Source organism: Xiphias gladius, chromosome 17 (genome assembly GCF_016859285.1).
Source record: "Xiphias gladius isolate SHS-SW01 ecotype Sanya breed wild chromosome 17, ASM1685928v1, whole genome shotgun sequence".
Taxonomy (NCBI): domain Eukaryota; kingdom Metazoa; phylum Chordata; class Actinopteri; order Istiophoriformes; family Xiphiidae; genus Xiphias; species Xiphias gladius.
The window spans coordinates 6,515,794-6,536,044 of NC_053416.1; the positions used below are offsets into that span (position 1 = coordinate 6,515,794).

Below are 20,251 nucleotides of genomic sequence, written 5' to 3' on the forward strand. Positions count from 1 at the left end.
TCACTTTGGATTTTTTTATTTCATTATATAACGTAAAGTATCTCATCTTAGGCTTATAGTGGGGATTTAAGCAAATATGAATATGAATTATTCAGATATACAATCACAACTCAGTCCAATCTGAATACACAGACATTGTGAACAAAGTAACTCACTCTTTCCAGTGTCAAATTGAGGACAAACGTCCATAAATCTGCTTAGAAATCATACGAAATAACCCCGAGATCATGTCAAAATCCAGGTGATTGTTCGATGGGCTAAAAAACATGTACGGGCTGGAGCATTTTAAATCTGATGTTCAGATGTTCGGTGTGGTGAATCCTCCTTCCTTTTGAAGAAGATCATCAGTTTTCACCATTTTTATTGTGCACTGAGGAATAACTATTATTGCACAGATGTTTTTTTTTTTATACCCCGTGATCCAATACTGAAGCCAGAAACAGGAGAAAATGACAAGCTAAAGTCAGCGTTTGTCCAGATTCCTTACAATCTCTTTTTTTTTTCATTTTTTGCCGTGCTCACTCTAAACTATCTATTTATTTATATCTGCCCCCCCCCCCATGACATGGCATTATTTCATTATTATACTGTATCTTGTTTTGGAAGTGCACATTTAAGAAAATGAGCCGACGATCATGCATATACAGTGTGGTATTTTTCCTCTTAGTTATAAGCTTCTACTGCTCTGGTGTTTTTGTGCTGTGGCGCTCAGGGTAGGCACTGACCCCACATACCGTAATAATAAAGACACCGTTCCGACTTATACTGTTTGTCAAGGCCGACTCCTTATCCGCGCTCCGAAAGGCAAAAGTTCAAAGTCTCTTCGGCTAGCTAGAGTGTGGATCAGTAACCGTGACCGACAGATGAGCCCACAAAAAAATATTTGAAGCAGTCAGTTAGTTAGTCAGGAAATGAATTGTTTGTTTATTGTGTGTACAGAAATGTATGTATGTGTGACTGCCCGTTTTCTTTTCCTGTTTCAGCATTCTCCTATTGCACTGGACCTTTCACAGAAATACACCAGGGGTTCCAGCAAATTACAGAACCTTCAGTTTTTGATCAGCAAATCTTCAGAAGGAGGCTTCTTCAAAGAAATAACTTCCCACTTCACTTCTTAAGCTGAACAAAAAACTCCTCCTAAATGAATGGCTTTTGCTCACAGCTTGTGGCCGCAGCTGGCAGTATTGTTGCCCGCTCTCGTCCTCTGGCCACAGAACAGACAGACGGAGGATGAAGGGCAATGGAGGGGGCTGACACATCAGGTACACACATGAAACGACAGCAATTATTGCCCTCCCTCCTTCTCAACACCTCCGTCGGACTTGACGAGATGTTGGTTGATTTATTTATCTTTTTCTTTAGACCTTTTTTTTTTTGTGTGTGTCTAGACTCACAATGAAAACTTTGTGGTTTGATTCTCTCTTTTTTTTTTTTTTTTTTTTTTTCATGCTTTAATGTTCAGAGGATCCCACAATATCTGAATAGCGCTGCAGGGCAATAATCATCAATAGACGTATGGATACAACAAGAAACAATAAACAGACTCTCAAAACAATACCTTCAGGAACAAAGCTTCTGGACACACAGATATATAGATAGATGGAAGGATAGATAATACTATAATTGATAATATTGTCCCCGATCTCCATCTTCCACGACACTTCATCTCATACCACTTGTCAGTTCTTTGAATGTGGGGTTAAGTGCTGTTGCTACCTTCAGGTTTAAGATTAATTCTCTTTAGTGGCTCAGCTCTTGTGTGAAATGTAGCCTTGAGGCACAACATATAGGCTGGCTTATTGTATAAAACTATAAAAAATAAAAAAAAACCTCACAGTGTAACTACATTTACCACAGAAGTGGACACATTCTCACCATCCAGGAGCCCACTGGCATATCAGAGATGTTTAAGACAAGTGAGCAGAGAAAACTGAAAAGAAATGGGCCTTAAATTATAAGGACAGCAACAAAGCGACAAGGCACCCTTGGAATGCTGTGCTGCCACTGCTCTATTTCATAACTATTGAACACCACGATGTAAACATTGTCGAGCCATAGACGTGGACATAGCATGTGGGATGTCATCCACTCCAGGTATCTGAATCACGCCATTATCCAATCGGCCAATCGAGTGGCGGCAGTGCAGTGCAAAGAAAATCACGCAGATGTAGGTCAGGAGCTTCGGTTAATGTTCACACCAACATCTGAATGGGGAAGAAATGTGATCTCAGTGACTTTGACCGTGTCATGGTTTTTGGTGCCAGACGCGCTGGTTTGAGTATTTTTTTAAATTGTTGGTCTCCTGGGATTTTCACGCAGAACAGGAAAGAAATTTCTAAAGTTTACTGAGAATGGTGCGAAAAACAAAAAACATCCAGTGAGCGGCAGTTCCACAGACGGAAACGCCTCGTTGATGAGAGAGGTCAGATGTTCGGGTCAGAATTTGGCATCAACCGCATGAATCCGTGGACCCAACCTGCCTTGTGTCAACAGTCCAGGCTGCTGGTGGTGGTTTAATGATGTGGGGAATGTTTTCTTAGCTCACTTTGGGCCCCTTAATACCAATCAGTCATGGTTTGAATGCCACAGCCTATCTGGGTGTTGTTGATGACCATGCGCCCTTTATGGCCACAATTTACCATCTTCTAATGGCTACTTCCAGCGTGATTAGGCACCATGTCACAAAGCAAAAGTCGTCTCAAACTGGTTTCATGAACATGACAATGGGTTCAGTGTATTTCAGTGGCCTCCCCAGTCACCAGATCTGAATCCGCTAGAACACCTTTGGGAGGTGGTAGAACGGGAGGTCGGCGGCATGAGTGTGCAGCTGACGAATCTGCAGGAATGATGTGACTCAATCATGTCAACATGCTCCAGAATCTCAAAGGAATGTCTCCAAACATCTTGTGAAGTCCATGCCAAGAAGAACCGAGGCTGTTTTGACAGCAAAGCGAGGCCCCGCATAAGAATGGTGTTTCCTAGTAAAGTGTTTAGTGAGTATAAGTTTATGACTCGCTGCCAACTTTCTCAGTTGTTGGATCTGGTCAATCTAAACTTGAGAAAAAGGCTAGGGTCAGGTAGGAAGCCTGGTTGGGGCACTTAAAGGGTCAGATTACCAAAATTACAAAGTATAACTAATATAATTTTTGATACTAGATAGGCTGTGGTACTATTTACTCTGATGTATTCAATCCCTTTCCAATTTTTCATTTTACTGTGGCTACCAAACTTATTCAGTGATAGAAATATTTGCTGTTTCCTGTCTCCGATTGGTGAAATTCCATGGGAAAATGTTTATAGACTTGAAGATCCTGATTCTGCACATCAGTTATTTGTGACATCTGTGACCTTTGCATTTCGTGAATGTTTTCCCTTTACTAACGTTCCTAAAATATCAATGAATAGACATAAGAAACCATGGTTTATTGAAGGTATCTGAAAATGTAACCCCTTAATAATTGCTAAGAAAAAAATCCGCACAGACAGGTTAAATGAAGCCTCCACTAATGTTAAAACAACCTGGAAGGTCATCAACCAGCTCTTAAATAGGAAAAAAAACATCCGCAATTATTTCTTTTTCTAAATTTCTTGTGCTTTTAATTGGCATTTGTTGAATATTGGTATGTCTCCTTCACAGCAGATCAGTCTGGTTGGGGGCTCTCCCTCTGATTATTTGATTCCCCTCAGAGTTCGATCCTCCGACAGAGAGCGGGATCACTGACATTATTTCCAGACTGTGTTACTCAGCAGGATGTCATGATCAGGTTAGGCCTACGCCGGTTACCAAAATCATTTCTTCAGTATTTAAACCTCTGACTCTTGTATTTCCAAAAAACTTTTCCAGCTGGGACTTTTCCCACTGATCTCGAAATTGCAAAAGTAGTCCCTCGTCTTAGAACTTTGGGATCTGAACACTCCTGAATGTTCTCTCTATTTCCAGTATACAATATACTGTAAATTTCACATGTACTTTTAATCTAAAAACGTGTGCATCGGCCTGATTCGGTATCCCAGTCATTTGATAGATTTTTTTTTCAGTCAAATTCAGTAATCTAAACACGGAATACCAGATGTGTAAATCATTTACATCTTCCAAAACTTAGAGCAACTGATAATACTAGGATATCGAGTTCGGGGGAACACAGCTGTGGTATAAACACCACCATATTGCAACACAATCCTCCTCTTTCACAAACTTTAAATGCAGGCTTAAAGCTTATTTGATGAGCCAAACAACTTGAATTTTGCATCTTGTGGTCTCATTTGTCCTGGTATCTTTTGTATCAACGTTGCAGTTTAGTTGTGTATATATATGCATAATTTACTCGGAGACACTGTTGTGCTGCTTCATGTTGGGTTACGTGTCCAACAGCAACAGTGAACACAACAGCTGTGTGCAGCCTGCGAGCGCGTGCCAAAGTTTTTGGCCAGTCTGTTGTGTGCGTGTTTGGAAACAAATAGGAGGTAGTACAGTCATAACCTCGATTCCCAGATCAGCAACGCTGACCATTAGCTATTGTTGTGTTTCGTTTTAATGTGCTGAGGGCTGTAAGGTTTCTACCTGCTCCCCGTGTCCGACTAAAGACTTCGCCCTTGACAGCGAGCAGGCTCGGTCTGCAAGCTGTGACAGATATTGACAACAGACAGTTTGAGCAATAATTTTCATGGCTCAACTTTGTTTTGTCTTTCAAGTAAGTTTGATTAGCCTGGGGGTTTACAACCTGTCTAATCATTTGATTTCTCATGTTTTTTGCCCCCCAGACTTGTTGTTTGGCAATGTCACTGTGTTCCCAGATCTCAACAACTAAACCAGTGAATACGATGTTCTTCTTAATCACAGGAGTGATGGCCGGATCCATGAAAATGAGACCCAAGTTGTAATACATTGGACACACTTTGTATGAAAGTTGGCTCTCGGTTATCTCGCTGACCAGCTAAGACGATGCACGTCGGAAACGTCACCGGTGGCTCAGCTCTGGTTTGACAACTGGTCCACAGACAGACTAGCTGCTTACCACAACTTATAAACGGTTGCCAACAGGTTGAGGAGGCCCGCTGCGGCCAGGCTAGTTTCTGGGACTTTCAAACACTGCAGTCACACCTTTAATAAGATAATAGACTAGTGGTGAGAGTTGGACGGAGTGGTTTCAAGTTAAACTGGGTTAGAGGATAAGCGAACCGAGGTTATCCTAAAGGATTCCTGCACAGACACTGGAAACAAGAAGGAAACGGGAAGAGGGAGAAAAAAGAGAGATATGTGCTAAAGGATTAGCTGTGAGGAGCTTCCCTGTGGCGAGCAGGCCTTCTTTTTCCCAGGAACACTGTAAGGTGATTACTGTGTCATTTGCCATCGGTCCAGTGGTTAAGCACTATGGAAACAAGAGCTTGACTGCCTCCACTCGGCACAATGGGACTCAAAGTTAGACTTTTTACACTCTTTTCATTTAGAAAACGCTAAAAAAAAAAAGTGCGCTCGCCTTGTGAGTCTTTAAGTTGAATATGACATGTTGAGAATTCCACATGCAAGTGACGATTTAAAAAAAAAAAGGGAGGAAGAAGAGCAAGAGCAGTTTTGGAGTTCTGCTCCAAGAACAGCTGGGTTCCTACATTTTGTGTGTGTGTGTTTCAGGATAGGCGAAAAGATGAAGAAATGTGTGATGAAGGGAGGAGAGGTGGTTCTTTTCTTTTCTCTGAATGAAAGGCAGCTGTGGCCTCGCTGGGGGGACTGGACAAGAGGTGGTGGGTGGCGTGGGCAGACAGTCGGGCCGGACAGCAGGCATTCGCACACCTAAACGCCGAGCACGAGTGTACGTACGGCTGTTTAGAGCGCACCAGTGTACGGTTTGATGCTTCGCTAACACGCTGCACGCATCTTCCTATGTAGAGTCGGCACTCTGAGGCATGTTTGTGCGAAGACCCCGCGTGGGATGACGAGACGGCGTATAAATAGCACGCCACATTTTCAGGACATTTCACGTGCCACGCCTACGCGTTTCAGCTTTTCGCGTGTTGTTTGATGCCGTTTTTTTGTCTCGTGCGTCATTTAGCGGCGTTTTGGTTAGCGTGAGGGTGAGATGTTAGTCAGCAGAGAAACGCCGGGGCATGTAATGACATGGATTAGGGTTAGCAGCCTCTCAAGGAAAGAAATCGTCAGTGATAACCCGCAAAATGACTCACGGAATTGGCGTGTTATTCATACATCATTTGTTGATACAAGACTTGAAGACACCATGAGCTTTTCAAGACCCTTTGATGTATCTAGATGAAGCCGCTGGCATGCGTTTGTGCTTATTTTCAATGTTCAATATGAGATAAACTATTTTAGACTGATGAAAAACCCTACCCTTACCCTAAATTGTATTCCGAAACTACTTTTAGACGATGGGACAGTAAAACTATTGACAACTATAACACAGGACAACCACAATATGAATAGTCGCTACAGTGCCGCTGGTGCTGACATGTGGGAGCAAAGAAAGGCGGCTGTGCATGTGCAGATACAGGAACTTACACACTGTGGTCTAACCAGCAGTCAGTTTAAGGTTCGGAGGTGTTAACCGAGAATCAACAACTAGGATAGTCCCGATGACTGCGTGCACCACAGAGTTCACACGACTCTCCGACTCTGAACGAAACCCGGGTGATTGCTGAATGTCGGCTCGCCAGTAAGTGGCCGGCCACCGAAGAGGATACGCCCCGTGAATAAAACAGAGCTACTGGAAGGTGCGTTTTTTCTTCTTTTGACAGACGCCAGCTGCCTGCCTCAGCTTCAACCAGTCCAGCGAACACGTCCCAGTCCCTCAACTGAGCGCCGACCTCCCGTCCACCTCTTGGCAATAATTTCTCATTTCTAATTGCTCACACTACTCATTTTCTCACAGTACTCCCCAAGGGTGACAGGTACTACCGCAACTATTCCTGTAATTGGCCTACAACTGCAACTGGTACAACAGCTACTATTACTACTACAGCGACTGCTAATACTGCCACTGCAACTATTACTTTTACTGCCACCTAGGACAGTTCTACTACAGCTATGGTTGTTATTGCAGCTGGTGCCAGGAGGTTCCAATGTTATTTTAACTCGGTTATACTATATAGCAGCTGTGGACATCTAACTGTGTTGACTACTTCAAGTTTTCAAGTACTTTGTGTTGCACACATTTCAGGCCACAAGATTGCAAGTAAAGTGTAGTTAAAACAATGTGCCTCATTATCCTCCAAAAATATTAAGCTGATAAATTATGAAATCAATAATTGTTTCTATGTAAGTTAGCGCGATAACCGTGATGATGCTACATGTGTATTTTTACAGTAAATATGCACAACTCTACCGGCTCATATGTACGTTGCATCGTGACTTAGCAGAAATAAAAAAATAACCTGGGCTGTTCGTAAAGGTAGTTAGTAAAAGTATTCAAGTAAAAACCCAAAACAAATATTAACACTGACAGGCAGTAAAAGTTGTGTAACTTAACCAGGCTGCAGCAGCAAGTCTCTCCAAAGTCCGCAGGCAGCAAAACTCAGGAGTATCCACAGGCTATCGAGCACTGAGCGTACTGTCTGTATCTAGTAAGCCCCGGAGCTTCCAAGCGGTCCCTTTGCAATTTCTTCAGTTTACAGGCTGCGGTTCAGCATGAATGGAAACGGTCTCGACAGGGAGAGCATAGGACTGAGGTGAGCCCCGAGTGGGGACCGTGACACGGTCGGTGACCAGCTGCCCTGCTTAAAGCAGGCTAAGCTTCGTAACACAGTGCTCGGGGGAGTTGCAACACTTAACACTCAACACTAATGTATATGGCTAGCAGTTGGTTTGTCGACATATTAAAGACAAGTAGGTGGGAGAAGGTGAAAGCTATTGTCAGTATCGGGCTTTAGAGCACAGGCAAAGGCAATTTCCACTTGATTCGTGTTGAACTCGCAAAAATACCAGTAGGAAAGATGTAGTCGTTCATTTTTTTTGGCCAGTGCTAATTTCTGCGTCTACTACCGCCGCTCATACCTAATGCATATATAACTACTATTAATAACCAGTTGTAATGCTGCTTCTTCTACTACCGCTTCTCCTACTAGTACTGCTAATACTAATGCGTCGACTACTGCTACTGCTACCACCGATCAAGCTGACTCTGGTCATACTGATTACACCATAAGGACCACACCAGCAGGCAAATGTATTATTCTAACACTTATAACAAGATGAAATTTTTTTGTGTTTGTTTGTTTTTCAATTCAACGTGAAAGGGAACTGTGGATTTCCCAGTTTTAAAAGCATTTCAGCGTCGGTGACACAGGGGACGACGGAGGAAGCACCGGGCAGCAGAGTAGACTGACGAGGAGGAGACGGGGGTATACGCCGATCTAAACATACCTTTTACTTCTGAAGACGAAGTTTGTCATTCATCATTTTCCTTTCATAAGTAATAATGCTGCACTGACTGCACCTCCTGCGTATTATTTATGTGTCACATAGTATTACTGTGCATAGTGTTTCTGGGTGAAGTAGAATATTTTTTGTATACTATTTATAAAGCACTGCACCGAATCTAATACGATATTAAACCAATCGTAGGACCTATATTTTAATCTTTTTTTCTTTTTCCTCGCTCCTCTTTTTTTCCCTCCTTACTGCCTGTCTTTCCACATTTATTTTCTTCACCCACCATTTCACCATTGAGTCCTTCCCTTACTCATTACAGTGATGTGAGATTAATTTAAGTACATGGACTTGGTACTAAACTAGTCTATCTCCCGGTTTTTTGGTCCTTCCAAGATGTCCATGCAATCTCCCCTGAAGGGAAAGAGGCTATTAAGCAGCCTTCAAGAAAGGATGGAGGGAATCAAACCGAGGGCAATTGAACAGAGGTAGACAAACAAATTCACACAGTGACATTCGAAAGAAATTGAGGAATGTGTGTGTGTGTGTGTGTGTGTGTGTGTGTGTGTGTGTGTGTGTGTGTGTGTGTGTGTGTGTGTGTGTGTGTGTAATGGTATTTCTTTGAATATGCCCTTTTAGTTCTCCCTTTGAGTGTTTAACATATACCCTGAATGTACGGTTACTGTGGTTTCCGTGGATTTGGCAAACAGTTGCCGGTGTTGCACGTTTTTTTTTTTTTTCTCCTTAATTAAAGATCCAGAAAGATGCATGAGGTTGAGACAGTTAGTCCTGTTGATAAAGTCCCAAAAGATGAAAAACAATCATACTATTATATACTGTCTAGATGCCAAGTATGTACAAACGGGCTGACAAGACAATGACAGGGAACAGGATTACAGTAATATTCATACGAGACTCTTGCAGATTCGATGGGTACAGACCGGTATGACATATATAAAAACACTGAAATAAGTGAAATGCTTTTGAAACGCTGAAAGAAAAGCTTGTAAATTTTAAGCCTTCCGATTCCTAGATAGCTAAAAGTCCGAAGCCAGTTAGAAATTGACACTGCAATCCCAGATAGCGTGCACACATATGACCAGGCGATTTGGATATCTTTTCTGTAGAAGGCGTCGAATCTGGAACGCGAATAGACGAATGGATCAGCCAGACCACATCTGGGCGGACACTGTGATCTCAGCCAGGTGTTCATGATGTCTGTATAGTCTGGCCGCATCCTTCAGAGGGAAGTCTGTCCAGCCGACAGTCACCTACGTCTACCTCTTCCCTCCATCTCAAACCACCCATCAAAAAGCTACACACCAACCCCTTCCTTTCTCTCCTTTGAGCCTGGGGAGGACATCAAGTCATTCCGAGTCAAAAGGCTCAAGTCCAAGCGAAGTCACAAGTTAACAGTGTTATTTATTAGTCCAAATTCAACACATGTGAGTTGAGTCTGACTCAAGATCAAATCATGTAACTCAAGTCCGCAGACAATCGGCTCTTTATACGACAGTTTTCATTTTTACTGGCAGCCTTTTCTGCGTGAGATTCAAATTGTGTACGAACACAGAAGTGATTCACGGGCAATGATGCATACCCCTATTGGATGGGAAGCAGAAAACAAAAGCAGATGCATGTACGCATTTCACATATTGCACAAGACGAAATTCGATCTTGAGTTCAATGCTGCAGTGTCACACAAAATTTTCGACTGTCTTCTTTAGTCTTCTTTGTTAAAACGATGCACAGTTGCTCTTCTCCTGTTGCATTTCTGACAGAATATCCTCCCAGCGTGTTTGAGCTTCGTTTCATCTCTCTCTCCCTAGTTTCCTGGCATGTTTCCACTATCGCTATATTATAAAAGCATAAAATGTCCCCAGGAATAATGATGATAATGATTTTTTTTAAAAACCCACTCGCCATTACCACAGTAACAACAGGTATCGCCAAATCAACGAGGAATGAGAGCTTACGGATTATAACTTACGTATGTTAAGAGTAGTTTCTCCACCGTCCCACAGAACAAAAAACAAAAAACAAAACTATACATATTCGAGTGGCCGTGGCTCAGGAGGTAGAGGGGGGTCGTCCACTAACCGGGAGGTTGGTGGTTTGATCGTCCAGTCCGCTTGTAAAAGTGTCCTTGGGCAAGATACTGAACCCCATAAAAATTGTCCCCGACGTATCATCGGTGTGTGAGTGTGTGTGTGTATAGAAAAGTGCTGTATGTATAGAAAATAGCGCTGTGTGAGCGGGTGAATGTGGCATTTAGTTTAAAGCGTTTTGAGTGGTTGATAAGACTAGAAGAGGGCTGTATAAGTGCAGTCCATTTACCATAATTAAAAACAATTAAGATGTTACAATCCAAAAAAAAAGATTTTAAAATTTAAATTTACCTACTGCACGTTTAGTTTTGCACCTTGAACCATTTTCTTTTTGGACTGCATCTACAACGGCCCACATTCTTCCCACAGGCCTGAACAAATGTGAAGGCCTGTGGAACGGGATTCCCTGAGGAAGGACTCTGCTCGATGTACAGTGGAATCCCTCTGATTTATTCGGTCAATGTCTGCCTCATCTGCTCTCACTGTACGATGCGTGAGGACTACCTGAGGCGTGGAAGAGAATTGATCTCCCGTCAGACTGTAACTGGTGCTCCCTACTCTCAGATCACCACTTTTCTGCTGCGATTTCTTTTAACCCGGGGAGCTCAGCTCACATTGGTGAAGAGTGTAAATGGGTTCAAATATATTAATTATTGATGGGAAAATTACCCCGCCAGAGTCCATGTGGGGTTTCGTGTTTGTGTAGGTCTGAGCCCAGACTTCTTTTCCCATGTATCACCTGTCTCAACCAGAATAGATTCAGACCTTGAAGCTTTGTTATAGAATCGAGAATGTAATTAAAAATTCATACGTGAGAGATAATATTAAAATCACTAATCGATAGCTGAGAAGAGTTCTGATCTCTTTTGTCTCTTACAATTAGCCTTATAAGTGTTGATTTAGCAAATAAAAAAACACATAGTGAAAACAAGATGAGTACGCTGTGTATTCACAGATAAAAAGGTCCAGGGAAATACATGAAGCTTTTCCAGAGAAAAAGAAGTTCTTCTGCCCTCTGTCCGCCTTATGCCCTGTAATGCTTTTGTTCTTTTGATTTCTTGGTCTTATTTTGTTGTTTTGTTCTGAATAATTTCCACTCAGGGTTGAAAATGCAAGCTTAAAGCAGGAGTGAATCATCAAGCTTGGCGGCTTGTCACACACATATACATATAAATGCACGCCTGGCCACTGGGCTACTTGCAAGGCCAGACAGATCTTCTTTTTTTTTTTTTCTTTAAATAACATGGCTAGATACCACGCTAACATCTCAAGGGCACGTCCGTTATTTCAGTATAATTACTATAAAGTCTACAAAGAATAAGACTACAAAGTCTTATTCCAAGTCTTCTTCGTAAAGTAACTTAACTTGTTCCAACAGTGTTACATTATTCATGCTTTGTTTTATGCTTCCAAACAATGTCAGTTCCAGCGCTGGCGACACGCGTTTGCGCCGGACGTTCGATCATCTGTCGCTCCGGTGTCCAGCATGAAGGTAATGTTGCCTCAACAATGTTTAACAAACGGCTCCATGCAGTCAATGCGTTTCTTCACATAATCATTTTTGTGGTGGGACAAATTTGTCCTGGCACTTTTAATGTACTAATATAATGGATTTACACTGTCAGACAGCTTAGTGGGAAGACAAACTTTTCTTTGGTTGAAAACGCACTCCATCTACATGCAATGCACTGGGAGGCACATGAGTTATGGTGCTGAAAGAGCGGGTGAGTTAGGGTTTGACTACTATCGTGCTTTAAAGGCAGACAGGAGTAGCGATATTGTGCCACTAAAGGTGTTGATAACTGACATTTTGTGCCGAAAAATCTATTTATCGAGTCATTCTCCCTAAACTTTATGTTCCCGTTTGAAAAATCCTTTGAAAACACCTCGATCTGTTATCTAGGAGACACTAAAGCTCTTTAAGTGCTCCTTAAGGCTGTGTGACCCAGCTGAGCTATTATTCAGCTGTAGAGAAACTCTCTAATTCATGAATGAGTGTGAAAAGAGTGCCGTGTCTAAACTTTTCTAAATGAATACAACATTTGTCAGGAAAACATAGAAATGCTTTTTCCGTAGCTGTTTCAAGGAGGAATTCATCTCCTTTAGATCAGATATGACATTTGGCCAGTATATCTAGAGCTAGTATATCAGCAATTAAGACTATGTATTGCTCTAACCTCAGTATGAATTGTTCCTTTTTTTAATTGCTCTCTGAGGGGAGAAGTGAACTCTGCCTTTCAATGGGACAAAGTTATCTTGACATGATAATTTATTGTCTTTTTCACTGTAACCATCCTTTTAAAACCGCCAAAAATCCCCATGTTGTAATGGTCTGACATTGATTTATTAGGAGCTGATTGCAGAGTCTTAGGTCAAGGTACTCTTCACCTGAAAATGACCACACAAACCCAGTTTGTTGGGCGGCCATTCTTATGCCAGAGGAGTATCGATCCCAAGGATTCTCTTAAGTGCTGTAGTTTGTCCTCTGAGGGTGGAGCTGAAGGCTTGGAATGGAGAAGTAAACAGGCACTTGGTAAATAAAACACCTAGGTCAACATAGCCATTTCACCCATTAACTTGAAGCAGGTTTGGCCATTCTCTGATGTTGCGTAGTGTGTGTGTGTGTGTGTGTGCGTGTGTGTGTGTGTGTGTGGAAGAGGGCAAACCTGTAACTTGGTAAACACAAAGTGCTTGGTCATTCAGGGGTCAGAAAGGTTTGAAATAAACTGGCTTTTGTTGGATGAAGCGCTAATGGTGGATTTTGTTTATATCAGCCAATGCCTACATTTGTCATCCCTTTTTTCTGTCTTCTGACTCAAACTTTCTTTAGATTTTGTAGAAACTTTATTTATTATTTCCTGCTGAAAAGACCTCGCTAAACTGCCCCACTATCACCGCCTTGAACTGTCGTGTACACCTCATTTGCCGTTACACTATGTATTTGAGAGGCCGTGAGTTCAACTAGGATCCTAACTGTGTGATTCTTCGGTTTTACCCATGAGCACGTGGTGAGCAAAAAGTACTTCCCCACCAAATCCAGCAAGGGTCAGAGGTGAGGGTCAGGGGTCAAAGAGGCGTGGCCTCAGTGCCGGAGACGCCCCCAGGTTTACACAAGTGTAAAAAGAGTCCATTCAGTCTGGCTGCATGGGCAGAGTTTCACAAAGGTCCACTGTGTGGACTCCCCCAACACACACACACACACACACTCACACACACACACACACACACACACACACACGCACACACACCTCCTCCATGCACCATGCCTACACAGGACACAGACAATGGGGGGTGTCTGGTTTGCCTGTTCAACTAACTTTTTGTTTGCAATCATACCGGAATGGACCTACAAACTCTCTTTTTCCATCTTTTATCCTGACCTTTATTTTTGTAGCACTTTCTAGATTTTACACGCTGCTTGTTTGCGCAGAAGGATAAATGGCGATGAACGAATAGTCAGACCAATATACTGTAATAGTTTAAATGACGTATGAAATAAGTGTTTCAAGGAAAACTTACTTAGGGTTAGACAAGGCAAATAATGCCAAAGATAGTTGAAATTTTTTTTTAAAAACTCACAAAAGTTGAAAAGATTAACCTTGCGTCATTTTTGTTGTTGCATATTTCAGTCAACAAATCATATGGAAACACCAAATCCACCACTGTCTTAGACTGTCAATACTTTCTGACTTTACACCTGTCTGTGGCTCTCAGCTCCGGGCCTATATATTCCCTCTAAAGATGTAGATCCTAAAAAATGGGTCAGACATAGTTTCATTTTGATTAAAGGCTTAGTAATTTCCCAAAACAGCTGGACGCTCCAGGTTTTTTTGGCAAACGCTACTCAAACAGGTCTAAACAGTGCATTTGTTGGGGACTATGCTCAGCGGCAGATGAATATGGATTTAGTGCTCTAGTGAGCATCGACAGCAGCAGGACAGACAACGTGGGTTTGACTTGGCATAAGTACATGTGCTGATAGTAAGGAGACCCTGGTAAGTTTTTTTTCGACAACAAGGGAAGTCTGCGGCACAGAGCAGTAACATATATCATCTTAGTTTGATCATTCTTATCTGACTGACGTAATTACTTTCAGTATTAAAGTAAAACTTGGACTATATCACGTATCCTGAGTATGCTTTGAATGAGAAAATGGCTAATTAGCATAACATGCTAGTGGGAGGGCACTCGCTGAGAGATAACTGCACTGATAAATCCAACACTCCCTAATTTGTCATTACTAATTGTGCGCATTCAGTTCTTGTAATTTATCATGGAACACCACTGAATATGGAATTCATACTGGTGCTTCATTACAGTTTATCCGACTCTTCCTACACAAACACTAAGACAGTAATAATGATAATAATAAAGCTGTGGGAACACAAAGGAAACACATGCAGCCCACTGTAGATAACCGACCGCTGCATCACACAGGAGCCGCTCACTGACGCTTAATGGCCCAATTTTTAACCTCAGCCACAAACAGAAACTTCCAGGCGGCCCATCTTTTTCTGACTCTCGGTATCATTTTAAAGTGCAGTGATGATCTGGTTTTTATAATTTAGCCCTCATCTTCCTTTCCCTCAGTAAAACGGTGGATTATTGCCAGATTAAGGGAGTGCCTTTTTCTTTATCCCCGGGTAAGCCTGCACAGCACGCAGCTCAAAGGTAATGAAACACTCTGTGATCCGTGCCCGGATGAATCTAAAAATTCCCAGAGCACCACTGTATTTTAAAGGAAATGAGATTTCCCTGAAAGCCCCCTTCAAACCTATGCTTTCCATTTTGAAACAGCTATAAACTGTGTGACTACTTACAACCTGGTGCAAGAATCTAGACCTGTTGCTATTTTAAAAATTAGAATAAATAGGAAGACAGAATTTTGAATTGCAGTAATCTCTGCTAAGGAATTGTGCTCTCATGTTCTTTTAAAGTGAAAAATTAAATGGCAAACAATTATCTAAACTACTCAAACACTGAATCTAGACCACCATTAAAACATTTCTTTACCAGATGGAATTATGTTGTCCTCTATGTCAATTTAGCTTTTCCCTATTTTCGGTCTTACACCAAAATCCTTGATTTTGTCAAAGTCACCAAAAAACACTGTTTTTGTGAGTATTTAATTATTTCATTGGAGGAAAGTAGGTCGGTGCAGAAGTGGCAATTCCAAATATATTTACACATTTAGGATGACGCAACATAATAGTTGAATCAGATTTACAGATTAGCAAATGTACAGGGTTTTTTCTAATGACCTTTGGAGACAATGCTGAGAATCATTGTTAAATTAAGGATATATAAAAAATTTAAATGGTATGTTTGCTTGACATGCGTCTCAGCGCATCACAGTACCAGCGTCAGTCCCAAGTGAGCACCAACAGCCCCCCCCCCTTTATGTCCGGAAAATTTTAATTTGTGGTTCCACGGTGGTCGCAGGCATTAAACCTAAACTACTCAGGCCCGAAACCGTCTCTTTAGAAAATAGATAATGTCACAGCCATACACAGCATTCATATTTTTCTACTGTGTAAGAAATACTGTGATGCAACTTCAGTGAGAAGTAGCATCACTGCTCATCAGCATGTTCTACAACCGCATTCAAAGGTAAAAGTGCCCTGTTCGGAAATGGCAACACGCAAAGGTGGGTCAGAAAGTCGGCCGTCACAGCTTCTCTCTGGCTGCGTCCCGCTCCCCGAGTCGTTCCACAAGAATTCTTTTGCGTGTCTTTGAAGTCTCAACGCCACAAAATGGAACGGGGTCTCCTCAGAGGCATTCAGTGTTGTTGTACTTGGTCGTACACACGAGAGGCAAGGGCCATAGTTGAGGGAAATATGACAAGAGAGAGCTCGAGAGAGAGGTTCAAACCCTGCCTTGTTTTCACTCTTTCGACCACCTGGCCAAACACTTTGAAAAGCGCTTCTTTTAAAGCATTCTTGGGCCTTTACAGTCCACCAGTGGGTCCGTGACGCTGACAGTCATAGGCACTCAGTCGCTTAAGTCACTGGGAAACAAAACACACGGTAAAACCAGTCCGGAAATCGAAATATATACAGAATGACTTGAATCAGGATGACCAGTGCAAAGCAAATGTTGATGGCTGTTATCCGCGACACTTTATAGAGGAAGCTTTGTCGGAGCCGTGAAGACTCTCAAGTAGACCTGGACCGCTGTGTAATGTCATACCGAAGCGTTTGTCTGTCCTTTGTTGCTTGGAATTTCAGTCAAAAGACCTTTGCAGGTCAAAGTTTGCAGCTCTTGAACCCCCTGAAGAAACACTGTGGAGTAGACCTTAATGCCTTGGCTTCAAGACACCTATTGTTATTTGTTAATATTAATATTTAACATTTTCTCCTCGGCGCACCACCACACACCTAAGTCTGCCGTCAACCGCCGCCGACTGATTGAACACGCTGAGTGATCCGCCGCAGACGCTGAACGACCCCGGCCTCCCTCAGATAGTCTGCTCTGACAAGACTTGTCCGTTGCCTCCACTTTATCAGCCTCAGCCAGTGGAGTGTTGATGTGAGCCCGAGGCACAAAGGTGATGAAACACATTATCCTGGATGATGAGGCACTTCCAGCTTTTTGGTCGTACTGTAGTTGTATTGTAAATGGTTCTTCACGACCTGGCACATCTCCTTATTTAAGGAACTTAGCAACCCTCGGCTGTATTATAACCTGCTTTTTCCATACCGTCACTGGTGAATATATTGGTGACGATATCTGACCTTAGTATTTCCCCTCGAGACACGTATGTACGCCTAAACCTTTTACTAAAGTGTATTTCATCTTATCTCATCTGCAAACCCTCACATTCACTCGGGCGCCTTAGCAGAAGCAACTCAGAACTCAAAAGGAAAAATGCCAGCCTGCCGGCAGCACTGTGCGGGGAGTCGGGGGATAAACAAAGTCATTTGGATGCATCGTCTATGAACCACGAATGCGCCATTTCATCAGCCAGGTTGTGAGATATTTTAACGGATAACTGATGGCAGATACAACAGGATCTGTACAAATGAATAACTAAGATATCAATTTGCATAAATATTACGCTTGTAGCCTCCTCTTCCTTCTAAATGCTGCATAATCTGTGTTTGTGACTTTAGAAAAGTATAAGCTTACAAGCAGCACTTAAAGGCGAGATAAAGACAGAATTAAAACATAGTGAAATTGAACCATCGGGTAAAAAAAATTGCCTCCATCAAGTGATCATCACGAAGCCAAAATAACAATCTAAGTTCTAAAGCTCTGAAGTACGCTTTACTATAAGTGACTCCCCCGGGGTTTTATCATGTCAAACACTTATCAGGTGCATCCATCCACTGCATCCCTGGTTATTGGTCAACAGTAAAAGCAAGAGGAAAATTAAATCTATGCTGACAAGGGCTGTTAATGCACCGCAGAACCACCCGGCTGAAAGTCATTCGCTATATTGATCCTCAACTGAGGATTGTAGTTTTTTTTTAGGAAACGGGAAAAGATCTGTCACTTGTTCCAAGAGCAGTATCTTTAGATTTCTCTTCGAATTAGTGTCGGTGTTTTGAAAGAAAGACGGCTTGAGCAAGAGACTCAAGAAAATTACACCTGATTCTAGAAAATCCTTGAAATCAGCAATGTCATTCCCGTCCCTTGATTATTTGACCCCCTATCAAGAGAATAACCCTCAGTGAAAGACTAAGGTTTATGCCACTGTCTTTTTGCCTCTGAAACACTGCCACCCACTCACGCACGATCTGCACACCCTTGCACACAAAGGTTACTGCATCTTCAGAGGACGAAATCTGGCCTCTGAAGTTACACTAAGTGCGTGTGCATATGACGAACCTTGTTGTGTTATCACACTCGTGTCGGCTGATGCTTCCGTGCCACTGGCGGGCACAGCGGGCCTGCTCTTTTCGGACATAATACCTGACCCTCGCCTGCGTTGTTTGCTCCGTCCCTGGTTCAACACTGCTGCGGAAGATGATTCTAAACACTGCTTCAGTTTACCATCATGCGCTCGAAAAACTTGAGCTTTCCCATTCATCTGTTTTTCCACCATCTCTCATGATTTTGCAGCTCTTTAACATTTTATTGTCAGCTCTATCGTTAATAATAACAGCGAAAGGTAGTGGTTTGAATTGAGAAAGCAAAAGTGAATTCAAGTAACAGGCTGAAAGGCGAAGGAGGCATAACAGGGAATAGGAGGAACTGATAAAGTGCTGTGATATAACAAAAATACAACCAAAAGAAAAAAAAAAAAAAATCACCAAAAGTGGTTTCTCCCAGTTTATTATTCATTAAAACAGTGAATCGTTTCAACCTTACGCGAAATTATAACTTATTGTGCAGGGATCTCATCTGTCATGTATTTTTTTCATCTGATCTTCACGTGCTTTTTGAAAACCCCAAACACACGATAAACGACACGGTTGTTTTTTATCAAAGCACCTTCCCTGCGGCTCCCCTGTCATGGAGGACGGATCACGTCCGTTGCACTTTCCGGCTGACCTTTGCATCCGTCACCGGGCTGTGCCCCGCTGCCGCTTAAACCCACGAACGGACCGAAAACGGTTCGAGGCAGGGGGGGGTTCGGGAGTCCCCGCACGCGACCCCCCCCCCCCCCCCCATCGGGGCCGCCGAGCCGTTAAGCCTGCCCCTGTCCGGGGGGGGGGGCTTGCGCTCCCGCCGCGCGTCGCACGCGCACCCCACCGGCCGCGGGGACGGCAGTGTCGCGCACCTCTCGCCGCCGCAGCCTCTCCTGCGAGAGCGGCTTGACACGCGGCAGCCCCCTAGGTGTCTCACTTTCTCAGCGTTTCGCGTCGGGGCTGGAGCGCAGCGCCGGCTGCCCGCGTGCCTGCTGCTCGTCTGGCTGACTGGCTGCGTTGACGTCAGCGCCGCGATGATTTGCTAAGGCGAGAGAAGAAAGGAGTTAGTGCGCGTTGAGAGAGCGGGTACTGCGAACTGCCTTACTATGCTGTAGCCCCCGGTCCCCCCTGCACTGTACGGGATCAAAACGTGCAACTTAGGTGAGTACCGAACCGGGCGAAACGGAGCCCGCGGCTTCCCGGCGACAAGTGCCAGAGCCGCTGCTCCGCACGCGTCTGCCGCCGCGCTCTCTGTGTACTTTCATTCACCATATGGATGTTTTGATGCGCGACTAGCGCCGGGGAACGCGTCCCTTGTCCCCGCTCAACCCCACGCCGAAGTTAACAGCGAACGCGACTTTGGCACGCAAGTTGGACCCGCGCACCGGAGCGCCGGACGGAAACAAGTGTTTACCGGATCGCGCTGCAAGGTGTTGAAGTTTGCATTTACGCACGGTAGCCCTGTTGTAGAGATGTTAAGGTTGACGCAACCCCCCTCTCGGTCTGGTTTAGTATGCTGGAGATCGCAGCCAGAGGACGTGAGGTCTGGCTGTTTCACCGGGAGCCAGACAACATATGACGCCTCGCTCCATGTGACTTAGCCGGAGAAATCGCGTTCGCTCGTTCCGATGGAAACGACACAGTTTTCAGACCGCGGCTCTCTTGCCCGTCCTCGTGTCTTTAGACGCACCACTGTGGCTCATTTGGCCGTGATGACATCATGACGAGGACCGGAGACACACTGGTCTCCGTAGTCGAAACGAGCCCGAATCCGGTCACTGTACGGTCAGACCGCAGCTGATTGACGGGCCACTGGATGTTTGATTGGTTACCGATAATCGGCTGGCAGTCGCACGCGCAGCACACTGTGAGGTGGGGAACCTGGTAACAGATGCAATGGCAAATTGATTTGT

General features: G+C 43.5%; 1 protein-coding gene across 3 annotated transcripts in view; it reads left to right on the forward strand.

Moving 5' to 3' along the window:
• Positions 1-19,388: 19,388 nt before the first annotated feature.
• The window catches only part of zbtb16a (zinc finger and BTB domain containing 16a), a 144,024-nt gene continuing 143,161 nt past the window's right edge, over positions 19,389-20,251 (forward strand). For 2 of the 3 annotated variants that reach the window (XM_040149737.1, XM_040149741.1), the window contains exon 1: positions 19,389-19,499. The gene's annotated coding sequence lies outside the window, so the exon portion shown is untranslated. Of the gene's footprint in view, positions 19,500-19,690; positions 19,769-20,251 lie in introns of those variants that run through there. The other variant, XM_040149738.1, reaches the window with a different exon arrangement.